This window comes from Bradysia coprophila, assembly GCF_014529535.1.
Source record: "Bradysia coprophila strain Holo2 chromosome X unlocalized genomic scaffold, BU_Bcop_v1 contig_130, whole genome shotgun sequence".
NCBI classification, from domain to species: Eukaryota; Metazoa; Arthropoda; class Insecta; order Diptera; family Sciaridae; genus Bradysia; species Bradysia coprophila.
The window spans coordinates 1,807,130-1,825,843 of record NW_023503296.1 but is presented as its reverse complement, the minus strand read 5'-3'; the positions used below and the strand labels follow the sequence as shown (position 1 = coordinate 1,825,843).

The 18,714-nt window shown below is 31.4% G+C and overlaps 1 protein-coding gene across 1 annotated transcript in view; it reads right to left on the bottom strand.

Annotated features, from left to right (window-relative positions):
- LOC119067908 overlaps positions 1-18,714 on the bottom strand; it is a 103,849-nt gene that overhangs the window by 32,642 nt on the left and 52,493 nt on the right. The window contains exon 3 of the mRNA XM_037171200.1: positions 12,281-12,309. The gene's annotated coding sequence lies outside the window, so the exon portion shown is untranslated. The remainder of the gene's footprint in view (positions 1-12,280; positions 12,310-18,714) is intronic.

Below are 18,714 nucleotides of genomic sequence, written 5' to 3'. Positions count from 1 at the left end.
AAAGGAAATGAAAATCACATTTCAGTCGAAACTTGCGTCAGATGATTTTCAGCTGGTTATACAACTATTACCTAACACTCGCATACGTGTGCTGTTTAATCCGTATGAACTCCTTTAACCAGTTTTGTTTGTATGACTGAAACCAGCTGAAAATCAGCTAAAGAAAACTTAGGCTGAACTTTGATTGTACAACGTTTTTCTTAAAAACAGCAACGGAAGGTGTACTTATCATCACTGAGACTTGAGAAAAATATTTATGTTAGACTCTCTCATAGAATGCTGTCTAAATTTCATGACTTTGCAAAGGCTTCTTCATTTCACATTCTTAATTTCCATTCGATCACGACTTATCATCGTCGATCAGTTCTTGTCTTCTTTAATTTAGAACAACATTGAATTGGTCCCAAACCATTACAATTGAAAAGAAAAGAAAAATAAATCAAATCGAAAGCAGAGAAAGCTGACTAATTAATCAACCAATATAAACGATTCGATTAGTCTTATTAATTAAATTCTTTTTTTTTGTGTAAGTAAAAAAAGCTGCATAACTGCACGTTGTATATACATCGCTCTGTGTTGTATAACCCATCAACAATCCATTTAACGTAACTGTTTATCAAATAACAATAACAAAACATAAAGTTATATCATTAGTATGGTCATAATTTGATCCACTTTTTCCCAATCACATTTATTTTCCGTGCACGTTTCCTGAATGATCATAATTTCTCTTTTGGTAACAACAAACGACTCCACCATCCAGTGTCGATGCAGAACCATTCGCAGATATCCCATTCATTTTATTTCGATCAGTATAACTAATCGTACTACACATTGGTAATATTAACTTACACACAACAACACATCGCAGCAGCTTTTCAGTCTTGTTGTGTGTTTTTTTCTTCAAAAAAGGTGCATTATAATGATGATCATCTTGTTTGTAAAAGATTAACAATTTTATGATATTTCGTATCGTAACATTGGCTAAAAAGACAAGTCAAAAAGCATATTTATTTGCCATTACTAACTTCTTATGTATACACCTAGTATTTAAGTGTAGCGCTCAAAGAGGAGTAACGGTCGTTTTTTTTTCTGCTTCTCCTCCTCTATATTCATTTAGTTGTTATTTTTCATTTAGTTAACCATTAGAAGAAACAATGAAATAGAGACGAGGTGAAGTGATATTGCCGCATGCAAAATAGACATCGTGTTCGATTAATGTGTTCCAATTCCCAGACCTGCTTTGTGTATAGATATGTACGTGAATTACTTTTATTTTAACCAAAGTCAATGCATTTTCTGATAATTTATAGAACAATTGACATAGCAGATTCACTGTGTAGCAGCTCTTGTGTTCATTTTGTATTTTATAATGTTACAAACTGAGTTACATTTATCTATATAAAGTTTTTGATTCTTATTCCCGAATGGAATGAGAATGGGTATGGTATATATAATGCACACAAAATCCATAGTATGGTATGGTTTTCGTACAAAGTAATAGAAAAAAGAGAGATGTGTCGCTACCGTATATAGAAAATGCTGAGAATTGTTAGATTTACTGGCCAAGATATTCACAGCACGACATTTCGGAATCGGATTTTCGAGTTTGTCTTCCTTTTTTTGGTTGTTCGGTTGGGTATCCATCGATGGGATGCAACTGATTTTAACACAAAACCGTCATCATTCTTACATTATTTGTTTCATTTTATGTACTCGGTTGAGTGAATATTGTTGGTAATATGAGAAAAAGTGAAATTTTCAATTCGTTTCTTTGAGATCGATTTTTTTTTCATTCTACTTGTTTTTTGCTTCATTTATGAATAAAATATCATCGAGAGTGCAGCACGATTTTATTACATCGTAGAAAAGGATAGTTTGTGGTCGAATAAATATATTCTCAATATATATTATGTTTCCAACAATATGTGTGCATTCTAGATCATAGAATCAGTTCATTGAATTTTAAATTGAACCGCATTTGCGACAAAATCACACATTACATACACTTTACGTCAATTGCTTGAGTTTAATATTCCTTAAGTTTACCTTTGATCGGCGATATCGGCTGATCGAATTTCATTGAACTAAGAAAGTATTAAGACATGTGATACTTTATGCAGCAATTTTATCGATACTAACAAGCTCAGGTTAATGAATGTCAACAGCAATTAGATTATAAAATCCAATTTCTTTAATCCTGACGCAAAATAAATATGACTGCTTAAAGTCCCTTCTTATCCAAATGGGACTAGGATGTGGGACTAGGATGTATGTCTTTTTACACAGAAGTTAACTTTATGACGAAAATCATATCGTTCATGAGGTCGTTATTAGGTCTGTATCATTTAAGTCTTGGATTGTGGATTCCTCGTATCTGAGAAATAAAAACCTAGCGAATGCTAATTCGAAAGTTCCATATCTCAATTAAATCTAGAGGTGCTAGGCTTGACTAACATTTTTTTCGTAGGAAAAATTATTATAAAGCGCGTCATTCGATTGGAACACAATTGGAGAATTGTCACAGAAAGACGCGAAATTAACAAACCAATAGAACAAACAACTTTGTCTTCTAGGGAGCAATTTTCTAAATATTTTGTTGTACAATCGGCGAATTTGAAATTGATGACGAATTTTGTTCCAGTTACTTTTCAGCTGATCTGCTTGTACCATCAAGCTTACACTTGTTTATAAGGTTGAAAAAGTTACACGCAAGCACTAGTGGTAGTGGTACAATCGTTTTAAGACGTAAAAAAACCTTTAGTTTTTATGAGTGGATCATCTGAAGGACAGCTGCAACGAAATGCGTCACTTATTTCAAAGTCGTTGATTGTATTGCTGGTACTTGTTATAATTGAATTTCGTGAATTTTCGTTGTCTTGCGGGCAGACAATCCAGGCCAGTAATACAAAAAAATCCGCAAAACTTTACGCTAGGCATAAACTCTAAAGGACTCACTAGCGCCCCCAATTCTTCATTTAACTACATATTGGTTCTTGGTTTGGATTCATTGAGTGGTTGAACAAGATTTTCTTAAACATTTGTTGGCTATGCTTTCGTCAAAACCAGTAAAAACGAATAATTAGATTGCAATCTTTTTTTTATTATCATTTCGTTAATTGAAAAAAAATCCATCGAGTCAAAGTAACATCGGAAGAAGAAGTAAAAAAATTCTTTATAATAATTCTCAATTCCGTAAAATCATTTTATGCGTTCGATAGGGCGTAAATACAGAAGCGAAAATATTTTTTTTCCTATTTTAAAAACGCAAGCTCGTGCAAGACGTTTAAACTGTGCAGATAGAAGCTGTACAGAGAGATGTCTATATGTATATATGGGATATTGTGAAATGAAGATTTACAATTATTATCCACCCATTAGAAGCATAAAGGTGAAAAAAAGTATCAATTAAAAACTTTTATATAGACGTTGCTTATTCTATCAGATTTTACTTAAAACATCGTGACGGTAATGGTGTTGCTTATTATTTTTTTTATTTATTCACACGAGTTTCAATTAAAAAAAACTAAGAAGAAGAGACACATATCTAGCAGCACAACAAAGACTAAAACTTTTTTTTAATGTCCGTGTCGTTCATAGTTTTAAAACCTTTGGTTAAGAAATTTATTGTCTTTTTATGTTTTATAAAAATGTTTTGAAAAAAAAAAAACATTTAGTCAATTTACTTTTCTTCTTAACAACAACGTCCATAAATTCTAAATACGCGGGTCGAAAAACTCACTTTTCATACACTGACTGGGTGATATGGTGGCTTTTTATGAGCATTGAACATGTCAGTTTTTTTTCGCTTTTGCTCTCAAAGTGTATGGTGTATAGGTTTTGTGTGTTGATAACATAATGTGATTCGCAGAATGAAAACGTACAAGAGGTTAACCACATCAATTCATCAAGTTGCTACAACAAGTCGAGGACAGTTCATAAAGACTGTTCGGTCTTTTTTTTTCGGATAAGTTGTCTTGTTATGTAATGTTTTTTGTTGTAATAAAAATTCGTACATTTTTTTCGGGCCGTTTTTATTCAAAATTATTATTATGGCGATGACGATGTCGGTTTTACTTTTAATTTTTAATAAACTTTACGATTTATGTGTGAGAGAGTGACTTACTTTAAACCGAAAGTTTTCATACGAAAGACAAATCACGAATGAATGTTATTCAAAACAAGACAGACAAAAAAACAAACAGAAAATCAAGCAATAGATCTATGTTCATTCTTCAAACAAACACCCAATTGATTTAGAATAGAAACGAACCAGATACGATTCCCATATTGCAAAAAAAAAATATAGAAAAGAAAAGAAATAATTTCGAGCATTTATTTATTTATCGTTTTGTGTACATACAGACGATAGACGGAATTTCCTCACTGAAATCATGTTACCGATCCGAACAGTATACCAAACACACAAAAATAGGTTAATCGAAAATGGATATGATAAATTTTACTGTACAATTTGATAACAACAATCGATAAATGATTCTGCGAAAATGTAAGGTAAACACTGAATCGTGACCCATAAAACTATAAGAGTTTGCTCTTGGTATTCATGTCGAACATACAACAAAAATTTCAATTTAAAACAAAAAATAATCGCAACGAAAAAAAAGAGTAGATAAGTCGCGGGTTGTTGTTGGCAAAAAGCATGACACAGTGGCTGTAATTATTTAATAAATGTATGCTCTCACAGCATGACAACAACTAACAATCGTGTACGCTGTGAACTTTATAAATTATATTCAGCGGCCTTTATAAAATAAAATATATTTCTCTGAGATTTACGTTCAGTTAGAGGTTTCATGCTATATGTTTTTGAATAGACGAACTGAACATGTATAAAATACTGTGTGTGCATTACGTATGAAATGAAAATATAAAAAAAAAAAAATTGAAAGAAATAAAATGAAAAAAAGTCGCATGGGTTAAATTCCGAAAAACTATTTTACAATATTTCCAAGTAAGGTTTTTCAAGTAAGTCCTTTTTTCTCTCTATATATAATATACATCCAAGCCTTTCAATAATATTGATATCGCCATAGATGCATTTAGACTTGTCGTATACGGTTACACACGGCTTCGCTCTTCCTAACCGCTCATCGATCCGCAAAGAAAGTAAATGCGCGTTTAAAACCAACCAAACAATTGTCAATCAATGTCTTTCGTTAAATTTTACAAAATGCGTATAACCAACTTGATTTTGCCTGGAACTCTTCTATATTTGCAAAACTGCAACATTGTGCATTTAGAACAATTTTTTTTTATTCTTTATACATTTATATAAACAACTGTGTGCAATGTGCTACGTACTAACAAAAATGAATCATTAAAAAAAATTGTTCTCATTATTTTGCAAAAGAAATAAAATGAAAAATATATTTAAAAAAAAAAAAAACAATTTTTGTTCAATAGCAAATATCTGCACACAGAATATTTCTGAAAGTTCTTCTTATGCATGTTATTGAAGCGAACGTTTGTAAGTCAAAAACACGACATCTACAAATTAAATTCGATTGAATTAATAACAGTTAAATACCTACTGCCCTATTTGGAATAGTTTATTAGCCGGGCAGACAGGTAATCTTCGATCTCTAGTGTTGTGTTATCGATAGTTTATATCGACAACTGAATCGATCGAAATTCTTTATGCATTTTATATTTTAAAATATAATTTTCAATTTACTAATTTACTATTTTGCTATATGCCAGGCACACACATATTCATATATGGAGCATTGAATTGTTGTTTTTAAATAAATGATTATTTTTTTTTGTGGTTGATTCTCCATTTCTTCTCGTCTTCTTCCTTCTCTCAAAAGATTTTTATTATTTGCTAATAAATTTCAAAATTTTAATTTGTTTCCATATTTGAATCTTCATAAATTGAGCACTCAATGAATTATAGCATCAATTTGTTTATCGAATAAATAAACTGGTCTGATGTGTATAACTCAATGGACTCGGACACAGACATTGAGAAGTTATTAATAAAATGAAAAAGTTCATTATTATGACAGAAAAAAAAATTGCCTTCATCATCATTAAAATTAAAATGTTAAGAAAAAAAAGTAGCCACATCATTACCATTGTATACGGCAAAATGTGAATAACCCGTTCAAAATACGAATCATTGTGTATGGCAGTGGTGTTGATTAAAATATAATTACAATGGCTATGGATTACACCGAAAAATGCCAAAATATTTATACAGATCTTCGCATATTTTTATTGGTCAATAGTTTGGTTTGCGACAGGAGAACAAAAAAAAACGAACATGAACTGAACATGGACCTCTTTTTTACGTGCCGGTATCATTTCTGACAAATTAAGTTGTTAAGATTTTTGTTGGCTTTGATGAATTATAAACGGTTGTCATTAAGGTAATATAAAATTTTAAAGTTTGAAATAATATTTTGCGGTGTACGACCAAATTACTATGATTAAAAATTCAAATAATTTCATTTTGTTCAGCCTAATTATTATATCTAAAATAAAATGTTTATTCTACGGTTGCTTCTGGTGGTTGAGTGGATTTTTTTTACAAGGAAATAGTTCGAACGTTATAACATCAAAATAAAGAAGAGTTGTCGCTTCCTTCGTCCAGATATGAATCATCTCGCGAAAATCAACTCTCTTAAGCAGACGATGATCGAACCACCAGTATATAATTATCGAATCTGTTACATGTGTTGATTATATGCATTTTCAACGCATTGAGGCATGACGTATTATAAAAAGACCACACCAGCTCACCAATTATGTATCGTCACTGTCGATAACAAATTGGGTAACCGTCTGTAAAAGGATTAATTGTCACAACATTTAGGTCATGAAAAAACCACCGGTTGCGTTGACCACTCACTTAATTTTGTTTTTCAATAACATCCCTAACAATTCAACTGAGAGTCAGCTCGAGAAACTGTCTTACTCTAGAGGGTCCTGATCACACTTACAGTAATTCTCATTTATGCATGGCTTTGCTAGTAAGACCGCCTACAACATTATTGTTTGGACATTGTTATTTTAACTAGTGTGACAATTCCCATTCCATGGTGTCAGCTAATTTAACCGTTCCCAGACGGCAAGCATATCAGCAGTGTTACTATCGGATCTATTACTTCATTTGATATAAGATTTTCAAGAGGTTGATTTTAAATCTTTTACTTCATTTCTTTGAACATGACTCTTGCTATATAAGATCGCTTTGGTCAGAGCTTTTCGCTGATTTCTGAAGTCTCGTTATCGATAACAGATGGTATATATAATGAAATCCAAATAGGGATGAATTTTCTTCACTCTGCCGTAATTCGGAAGAAATAACCAAAGAACTACTGGGTTTTTTTTACATCCAAATTACGGTAGCCCTGGACTGTCATCTTTGGTCTAGTTTTGAAAAATGTTGTAACAAATTGAACGTTTTGTTTCGTGGAGAAGAATGTATAATCACACTTCGCACATATGAAAAGGGATGTGTTCACTTCTGGAAATAGGCGGTTTCCTTGTTCCACTCTTTCCGCAAAACTTTGCTCTTGTTGGAATTTCCTATTTTCTACCCTCTGTTTATAAATAACTATTTCGCTGGTTCCTTCCATCTTTACTAGTGACGGAAACGATGCATCGTTTCGATTTTTTCTTTTAAATAATAAATGGAAAATTGTTATAATTTTATTGTCGATACGTGAAATGAGGATGGAAATAAAAATCTAAATTTAATCCGAGTAATATCTCGTCGAACAACATCTTTTTAACACGGCGAAAAGTGTGTAAGATGAAATTGTCTTACATTATGACCTAGAGTACAATTTAGAACTGTATTCTTTATGAACTCAATTAAAACAACATTGATTTTTTTCCAGATCTACTTACGAACACACAGTGTCTGGTTAATGCATTTAATAAACGTGGATATTTTATATATCTTGCAGCGGTTATACTCCTATGAGCATTTAAATATACGGTACATGTTACATGTAAATAAATATTCAATACGTGTAACGCATATCATAATCTATGATAAATAAAATAACATTCACTTTTCATCAAAAATGTTTTGTGTATCTCATCATCCATCCTACGTTTGAACGCAACTATCATCAAAATGAAATAATCCCATATCTATAATCTTTAATATAACTCATGAAAACAGTAATAGCTTTTATCGTTTTAAGAATAGAAAAAAAAACAATCATAAATTCCGAAACATCCATTTCATCTTCGGGAAAGAAATCTTTAGGCGATTTTGATGGAATTATATGAGTGGTGTGCATCGTATTATAATGTAATGTGTAATGGACATACAAAATGGTTTGTGCATGGAACAATCATGTGAGTTATTGCTGGATGTACATAATCAGTGAACTATTTTTAAGTGTTTGTTCAGTCAATAAACCATATTCATCCTTCAACGGTCGCGGAATAATTCCGTGCATTATTTAGAAAATTTCACCACATGAATTGCAATTTATTGCTTGTTGCTTGTTGTTCTCAAATCCGAAAAACCAGTCGTATACCCGCTGAAACGGAGTATAAACAGATAAAGCTTCGGGTTATTGCTTAATATCAATGGTTTTGTAGAGGAATAATTTGGTGTCGCTGAAATGAAATTTATTACGAAACGGAAGCACAAACCGAAATAGCAACATTTAAATTCAATTTAACTCTGTCGTTACTACGTCCGAATCATCTAACTCTGCCATTTCAACAGAAGACCTATTTTCTGTAAAACTAATATATCTCGTAAAAGTCACAACATTAACCAACAGTCAGTTAAGTCGTCAGTTCGTGTGTACTCTGTCATTTAAATGGATGAGACATTTGAAACATTGTAAGTCATAGCTCTAACAATCATAATTTCAATCATTATCATTTATTAGATGGCCTTGATCACCGACCGTACACACATATGTACATAATATGTATAACATCGAGTGATTCCACGTTCACTGATTACCATTGTAAATTGAATCGGAATGGAAGCCTCCGAGAAGGTTATATTTATACCTAATATTATTATGTAATGCATGTGATTAGCGAAAGAAATGCAAAAGGTGTTTCAATTGAAACTAAATTAATTCGCAAACTAGCGCGTCTTCATTCAATTCGTCTGGATGTTATATCATAAATTGCTCCAGAACGAAATGAAAAATGAAATATTGTATTATGATGTGATGTGGTATGATATGAGAGATTACTGCATAATATTCAAGTGCGTAAAAATGTTGGAACGATGTGTATAACAAACGAATTTCCCACAATTACGGCTAATGTATTAATGCAAAAAAAATGAACAGCAAAATGTTCCATATTCTAACTTTTCTTTTATTATCCAGTTTTTTTTTCTTCATTACAATTTGTGTAAAAAGAAAAGAACTTATTGCAAGCTATAATAATGCACAACAATTTAATACATTGCATTAATAAAAACGGTAAAATTCACTGCCCATTCCATTAGATTATCCCAACATGGGATGGTACACATTATTGATCGTTTTAGTTTAATATAATTTCGTAATGCAAAATGTTTTTCCAATCTAAACGAAATATATATAAAATAAAGATTTGTTCGTCGATCGCGCGCAACAATACACCAGAAAACATACATCTATACATATCCGATGATTGATTCTAACAATGATTAAGCAATTCGCTGTAAATAAATCGATATTTGGATGTGTATATATGGGAAATCGTCGATCAATTTTTTATGTAAATATTATCGTTTTACGATAATACAAAACCAAAAAAAAAATTTTTTTTTTGCTATATCTAACGGACTTATTACGAATGGAATTGAAAGAATTCTATTCATTTACTGAATGGACTCTCTGATGATGTGTAATCAATATTATTGATTTTGTTTACGAACTTTCCATCAAGATAATATGCGTTTGGGTCAGTATAACGTGGATTATGTTTTCAATCCGAAAGCAGCCTTTGATTAGTGCTTGCGAAAAAATTATTTTCGCTTCAGCGAATAATTTAATTAGCCATTCAATCTTTAAAACTAATTGTGGTATGAATAGACTAGCTACCTTATGCATGAATATTTTATGCTGGGAGGAAAATTACCATTAATCGTGTCCAAGTATTTACATTTACATGTGTATTTACACTAACGTACGTTGTATTTTCGCTGAAGTATCTCTTAATTACCCATTTTTTCCCCACTATTAACTTCATATTTTCATGGATTTTATACATTGTATTATCTGCCTTCAATACAAAACGATGGACGCGATTCGACTACCGGAATTTTAAATCAATAATTATGGGTGTAAGACATGATAATCCAGCCGATAAATTCACTCAGAAATTGATTGTTACTGCAGGTGAGTGAGATCCCACAAATGTTTCGTTATATTCTATCACACACAAATATATATGACATCAAAAAATAACATCGAAGATGTGGCGACGAAATTGACGCGACCTCCAGTATAGAAGTATCAAATAACATCGAAGAAAATCCATAAATATTGTGCGGAAAGTGTGAAAAGCAACACCCAAAGACATTTATATTTATTAAAATAAGTTTTGCGTTGTGATTCGTGTTTCCCTGAATAGCAACACCAACGCACATAATATAAAATATATATTTCTGTAACCACTTGAACTAATTTAAAATATGTTGAATGTTATCGCAAACATACGTCCTCATCTCGTATTATATACGAACAGTCCAGTATTATATAAATGCAAAAAACATTTTCTTCTGACACGATTATTAATAAAACTTGATCTAGACAGTCCGAAAAGTTGTCCCATCCCGTTCCATATATCTTTTTTGTTTTCTTGTTATCGAAACTTTTTTCCGGTCGAACCGACAAGTTCTGGTATGCATTTATAGGTTCTATTATACCATTTTGTGTAATAAATAAATAAAATAAATTTTATTTTGTTGCGTTAGAAAACAAAGGCCAAACGATAGATGAGGTAATTAGCTGATCTAAAACACTCGGCAATTAGTGGGTAATATATTAATTGCAAACATGTTTGCTTTCCTGGTCACAATTGAAGTGTTACACGCAACTAACAAAGTAGCTGTTTATTTTATTAAAGTGAATTAATATCTTTTCTAGCTGCTGCATAGAATCCGATAACATGAGAAGGAAATTTAATTGAAACGATACTTCGAATTAATTCTATTATGCGCAACTCTCAGTACTAAAAAAGAGGACACGCGATTCATCAATTAATAAAATGAATATCGCTTGTTTTTGCACACTTAATAACAATTAACGCAGGGTCTTATAAGTAAAAAGGGAAATGATAATGAATTGTCATGACGTGTGTGTGATTTCTGCACAATATTTACTTTATAAATGTTGCTTCTATTCACCGACTTCATTTGATATATTTTTTACTTCAAATAAAATGGTGAAGAAATTTCGTTATAGAAAATAATAAATTAACTGAAAGATTATTCGACAAGAGTAATCCATTTCAAATAAACTCATGCCGCAATGCATGGAACATAAATTACAATAGTTCTACATAAGAATGTATACTGAACATTTTTCTATATACATGCATAATCTGCGAAGTGCATATGCAACTGTTGCTTACAGACCTAAAGCGATAAGATTAAGAGTAATAGAACAAGATTATTGATCAAAGCGCGTACACATTTCCACTAAGTTTTTTTTTATTCTTCTATCTGTATTCATAAAGAACAACATAAGATGAAAATTATATAAGAAAAAAATATGTTGAAACTAAAGCAGATTTTACCGTTTCACAATCAGTGAATAGGCTGTGTGTACTGTGTTATTATTACAAACGAGAAATAAATATTTTTAAATTATGAATTGACATAAACAAGCAGCAAATCATTTCGAAGCTCATTGCTTTAGCACTTTGATTGAATCTGTTCGAATTGAACTGAATGTTATTAATGGCAACGAATCTAGTCCTTCATTTCGAATATCCTTCAATAATTTGTTACACTTAAGGTCACGTAAAGTAAGATGAAATTATTTCCATTACGGATCGCAGATACGCATTCCAACCTTGTTGTACATTTAAGTGTACAAAATAACTTGCCCATTCAAACAATAAATTCCGAGGTTATGGTAAAAATGTAAAATGGAATGCAAATGGTTTCATCATAAATGCCCGTATTGAATTGCGCATTTCCAAACGAAAGTGGCAATACGAAAAAGCTATGAACCGATTTGTGCGAGGAACCAAAGCCAATTACAAGTGGTTGATTCTCTATTGTGGAATAGCAATATTTATATATATACACATAGTTAGCTTAGCTTACCTGTTCTTTTGCTCAGTGGCTGGTTAAATCTGCAAAATAAAGAAAAAACAGTTTTTATTTGATTTCAATAAAGAAAAAAGAATGGGTAGTTGGTTGTTTTATATCATTTAGAAGAAGTGCGGTCATGACTATTAATGAGCAAATTTAAAAGATCGAACTATAAAGAAGAGCAAACTGTATGAAAATAAGAAACAACGAAAAAAAAAATGAAAATAAATTTGTTTTCGTTATTCTTTGCCTTGTTAATACATTTTTCATTGTCTTCTTCTTTTTTCTGTTGCAATTCCTTGTATAGTATACTTTTATCTCGTCTTGTAACATTGACTGTTGAAGCGCGCTCGAAACACTACTGGCGTGGTGTTCTTCAAACGAAAAATTTAAATGAACTGTTGAATATAACGCGACATTGGCTCGTGAGATTTTCACGGGTGTTAAGAGGTGACCAATGACATCAGAATATTTACTGTGAAATGGGTACCATCAACTGCAGATGGTGAAAAAGAGATGTGGGTTCATGTTGGTGCAATATCGCCTAGGTAGAAATTTGAATTGGTAATTTGCTCTTGTTATTTAGATTAGAAATCTCTATTATGCAATTTATTTATAACGTTGTGTTTGTTCTGTGCATATTATACCTATTATATACATTGGATGTATCAGTTTTTCGCTTCTATTTTTCTATGCCACTAAAATGAACATAGGTACGCTACAGTTACTTTTTTATTAGATTTACTTTGAACCTAAAAACATCTCCATCGTCATCATCATCAAACCCTATTTGCATTTCCATCGATTTTTCAGAACCGTGCAATCGAATACTTTGTTCACATCTGACATTTAATTTAATTTTGTGTGGCATTTGTCAAATAGAACAGAATATTTTTCGATCGAATGAAAGGAGGAATTCGTTGAAACACTGTATCTAATACCTATTGAATATGAATATTGAATATCGTTCGTCGAAATAAGCTTAATACATTTCAGACTCGTTTTCAAATTTCCCGCCCAACTTTCGTTCGAAAATTGCACAAAAAAGGTTTAAACTACGTGACAAAATGTATACATTCATCAGTTGTCGCATTTGTGTTCCCGGTAGTGCATTGCCTCCGATCAAATCAATTTTAAAATTATGATAAATCATGCAAACCACTATTATTTATAAGAAGAATAAAAAAAAACGGTTGAAAGAGAAAAATATGATCCAACCCATATCTAATACCTTTAGCATTACGCTATTTACTTTTATCTATTCAATAACATTAGTTCGACGGAATGTGGTGTATCTCCCGAAGGAATTTTCAATTTAGTTTACAAGTAACTGATTGCCTCTATTATTCTGTGGTATATCGGAAACTATTCACGTAGCTCTATGCAAAAACCGTGCACAGAAAAAAAAACTTTTATTCTTAATTCTTCAATGAAACCTACCCAAGCAAATCAAAGATTAAAAATTATTAAATATTGGGTAACGTCTTACAAAATGCATCTGCAGAGCCACCAGCAATATTTCACTTTCAAAAATTGTTAGTTCTAATGGTAGCACCATTAAGCTCTGATTTTATCTTAATTGCGGTAATCATCTTTTTGTAGTTGAGAAAATGTCTGGCACATAATGTAACGTTTGTAATTAATTCGAATGTTATGCCCATTTTCCAACAACATTTACTTTTTCACAAATATCAACGAACCATCGACAGAAGAGGCAGAAATAAACGAAGATCTTTGACTAGTGAGATCTTCTGTAGCAAAATGTTCAAACTAATAAAGTCCCAGATTATGGATCAATCTGTTTAAAACACTTTGATTAAAAGCAGTAACAGTTTCAACTGTTAAAAGAATGATACAATTTCCGTCTGTTAAAGGTGAATCCAGAGACAACAAATTACTAAATGAACACAAAAATGTTTCGTATTCGCAAGCAATCATTCTGAAAATGTTATTACTAAACCAACTAAACCGAACCATCAACCGTTCATCAAATTCACCTGCGATCATTCTCAAAAGACCCGCAGAGAGAGAGAGAGAGTGTGTGAGAGAGAGAGAGAGGCACCGACTACGTGATAATATAAGTAACATAGGCTGATGTATACCTAATAATGTGTTATATATAACAATTGTTCTGTGGTTCTAAGTACAAGTCAGTGTGAAGCTCGATAAGAAGTTAATAAACTTTATACAGTTTGTTTGTGTTTATTAGAATATTTTCACGTCTTTTAGTGTGTATATCATGTGGTCTGGCAGACATGCAGTGTATTTTCTCTGAAATTATATACAAATCTGTGCTTGATTTAGTACTATGCACTGTTGAATGCGAATGGATATGTTTGATTTTATTCTATTGGCAATTACTAGTAACCTTAGTTATATCATTAAGAATGCATTCGAACAATTGTTACTTTCTTTCATGTAAATTCCTAGAGAAAGGTCAGTTCGGTTTCTAAATTATCAATAATTTTATTGGTAGAGATAATGAGCGGGTGAGCCAATTATCATTATTGCACTGCTTGTATGTATACACACTACAAACTTGAATTTGAAATGGAAATGTTTTTATCTTTCTTCTACAAAGCTTGTCATTAAATTAGCAAAAAATAAAAACGTTACAGTGCAAGTAGATTGCTAAAAACTAGTTTTTTTAGTGCATATTTATGAGCTGCACCACAACAGGTTCTAGAGATTAAATCAAAAGACATGCAGAAATATCTTCAATGAATCTATTTGTACTCAATTGTGACATGTTTAATTATTTACACATTTTCGAATATATTATTCGCATTATGCCACACCACAAGTGCATTTTAATTGAATGTAATTCGGTTCGGGATCTGCAACATTGTAGAATGGTTTCTTCGTATGAATAATTTCCATCCGAATTCCTTTCTAAGATCTTTGAACCTTTTCGATTAATCAAATGACGCTGATTCAACCAAATATGGTTCTTATATTCAATAGGATGCAACAATTTTTTTTTTTTTCGTGAAAAATATTCCCACAACGCATTTGAATATAAAACATTCTTTTAATTCAACGGCAGATTTTCTAGCTGCTTCTTCTACGTAACTTTGTTTTTTGTTTTTATTTTGTAACTGTTTTCTAATCAACTAAAATAAGAACTTCTCTTGTTTCAGCGTACAACATTTCATTGTAAAATAATATCGATAAGAACACAACCAAGCGCTAAATTTGTAAAAACTTTAATTAGCTGAAGCATGTTTTTTCCGTGGCCTCTTAGGTGTTTTTACCACAAAGTTCTAATAAATTTGAAATAACTAAATGTTCTATTTTCAAATAAACATTCAAACACTTTTCCATAATGTTCCAACCTCTTGTTGTATTTCTGTGGTGTTTGTTAATTACAACACCATTCCATTGTAGCCATTGATTACACAAAAGAAATACAATATTATGTATGTATAAACCATAAGGTTTTAAGACCCACTTGATGTCGTATTGGTTCGGAATAATTTTTTTTTTTTATATTTTATTTTGTTTCAATTTCATTTTATCTGCACGTGCACCGTCACGCTCTGGACCTGAAACCAAAGTACCAGGCACCAATAGTTAGTTGCATAAAACCACTACCTTAGAATTTTTATCATGTATTGTAAATTGAAGTCCATTGCTTCGGAGGTTCGGTTAATATTTACTCAACAAATTCTTGAAGTGGAGAATATCGTTGGATTTGAAAAGTAAAAGAAAATATTTTTTTTTAAAGTTTTTTTTTTGTTGCTGTTGTTGTGTCTTTCATTTTTACATCCTTCATTCTTTTTCACTCTCGTATCTTCTTTTTTTCTCTAAATATTAATAAACAAAAACAAACAAATAATATAGTCGTCCAGAATCACAATTATTTTAACATGTTATTTATATTTGATCTCATTTTACCATAAGAATTTTTTTTACGTTAAACAGAAAAATCAAAAAGTTCTTTGAACTTTCGTTTTTACCGAATTGTTATTTGAATAAAAATGGAGAAAATGTTTTTTTTTTCTGAACTAGCTGACGAATTTGGTTGTACTTGAAAACGGTTTTAATCGGGTCTTGAAAGAGTGTAATAATAATGAATGATTTTGCTTCAGTTTTTTTTTTTCTCTTCTCTCTGTTTCCGAACACAACACTTAAGTTTTCGAATAGCTTTTGTAACATTTAAGCGATTTACAATGAAATGCTGACCTTAGATGTGTTATGGTAATTAGTCCAGATGAATTGGAATTTAAAAGATTTAATGCGTTTTAATTTTACTGTTGTTATTTCTATTGTACGAAAACACCCAGAAAATGAGAAAACGTTTTGCTAATCTGCCTGAGGATTATTTTCTTACGTTTCTTTCTTTTGATTTTATTTATTTTTCTGCTTTTTTTATTTTCTAATTCTCCGATTTCTTTTCTATTTTTTTATTTTTTATTTTCAAACTAAAATAGTTCTTTTTGTCTCTAATTGAGGCACGAATGTGCATTAATTCCGAGTACTGTAAGATTTACTTAAATTAGAATTGTCGAATCGGGGACAAGAATCTTTTGTCAATATGTCGTGTTCAGAGTGTAATCGTGAAATTTTATGAACTGAAGAAAAAAAAAGTACTTGAGAAAAAACCACACTAAGGTAATTGGACTGTGAGCAAAATTGGCACAATCGAAAATAATTAATCGTTAACACCCAAGCGAGATAATTTTTCCTTGGTGAAATTGCAATTATTGTCATTATTTGTTGCTGGGATTTCGTTTCGAACAAAGCAACACTTTCTTAGCTTCAGCTAATTTCTATTCGACATTTTAATCTCTGTCCTCGTGATGTGCTCTCGTTACCGTTCAATACATTTTCAGTCTGCAGACATTTAATCAATTTGATGGTGAAAGACCATCAAGGGCATTTTTTGTTGATTCAATTCCAACTGCAAAAGGATTCTGTTTCAGTACAATTTTGTAAAATATTTGGTACACTTTGGTGGATAAGGGATGTCGAAAAAATTTATGCTTTAAATATTTGGGAGTTGGACAGATCGCGTCAAAGGCATCAAAATTATATTGTACGCGATGCTTGAAACTCGTAGAAGAGTGAAATTTTAGCCTTTGCATTCGTCATTCCACAAACCTCAAACCAAAATATCTAAGGCGTTGTTCATTAAAGACGTCCGCCTTTATGGACAAAACGGGTGTACAGCAAAAGTGTGACTGTAATGAAGTTACAGGAAAAAATATCGGGCATAGAGTGGAGGGAATCCGCAAAATTAGAGAAAAAAGCGAACGTTATTTTTGAATGACGCCTATTCTATTGACTTTTTCCAACCGAGTGCTAACGTTAACAGATTACCAACCATCATCGTTACCTCGAAATTAAAACGGAAAAATTTTCTAATTTATTTTGAAAACTCTATATAGTGTCGATCTGGAAGTTGATCTATTGCTCGTTCGTCGATCCTCATAATCACTATTTAAAATGTAATAAAACATGCAAGCGTACAGTATGCAATACTTGTCAAACAACTCGTTGAATAATATTTTGTTGTATTTACTACACTAGTGCATCGTTGTACATCTTAATGTGAAACAAATGAAATATAAATGAAAATACGTTATGCTGTTTTCAGAGTATAACAGCAAATCAATAAGAAAAAAGAGTTGAAGAGTACAAAAAAAATGGTTTCAGTAGAGAAAAAAAAGAACAGTCGAGAGCGTATGTATATACACGTTAAAAAGACGATTTAATTAATGTAAATAAGTATTTTAGTTCGTTTTTCATTTATTTTGTTGACAATGAAAAATCAGATTAGGAAATCATTAAGATTGATAATAAATTATTTATATATTTTAGCGAAAGATAATGATGTATGCAGTTGTGCATGGCATATTTTTTACGTCTTCTCCACTGCAAGCAGTCGATTGCCTGAATGGTAAATATCATCGCACCATTTCACACATGACACATGACATAGATGGAATGTATTACAGACGCATTCGTGTTTAAACAGATTGTGTACGAGCGAATAATGTTAATAATGAATTCCTGTTTTATCAAAAAATATTTAACTCATTTGCCAGGTAATGAATTAAAATGGTATGGATTAGCCAAGGATAATAGAGAGATATACAAATAAATAAAAAGCTGTGGAAATAAAATATAAAATACCATGTCTGGTCTGGCAAATAAAGTATTTCAATTCAAGGTTTCAATTAATTATAATTCTTCTATCTGCCATCACTTTTATAAATTTAAGGTAAAGGTATGCAACGCAAGTTGACGATGACACTTTCGATGGGAATAGCCACGTTTTTATTAACTTTTGGGTAGGTAATGTTCAGTAGGCTCTACACTCCTTATACATGGTGGAACAGTGTTAATTAACCATTAATTATCGTGGCAAGTAGGAGAGAAGGACGAGAAAAAAAGACCGATAAGAATATTTTCCAATCAATTAAGAAATTACAGAAAAATTG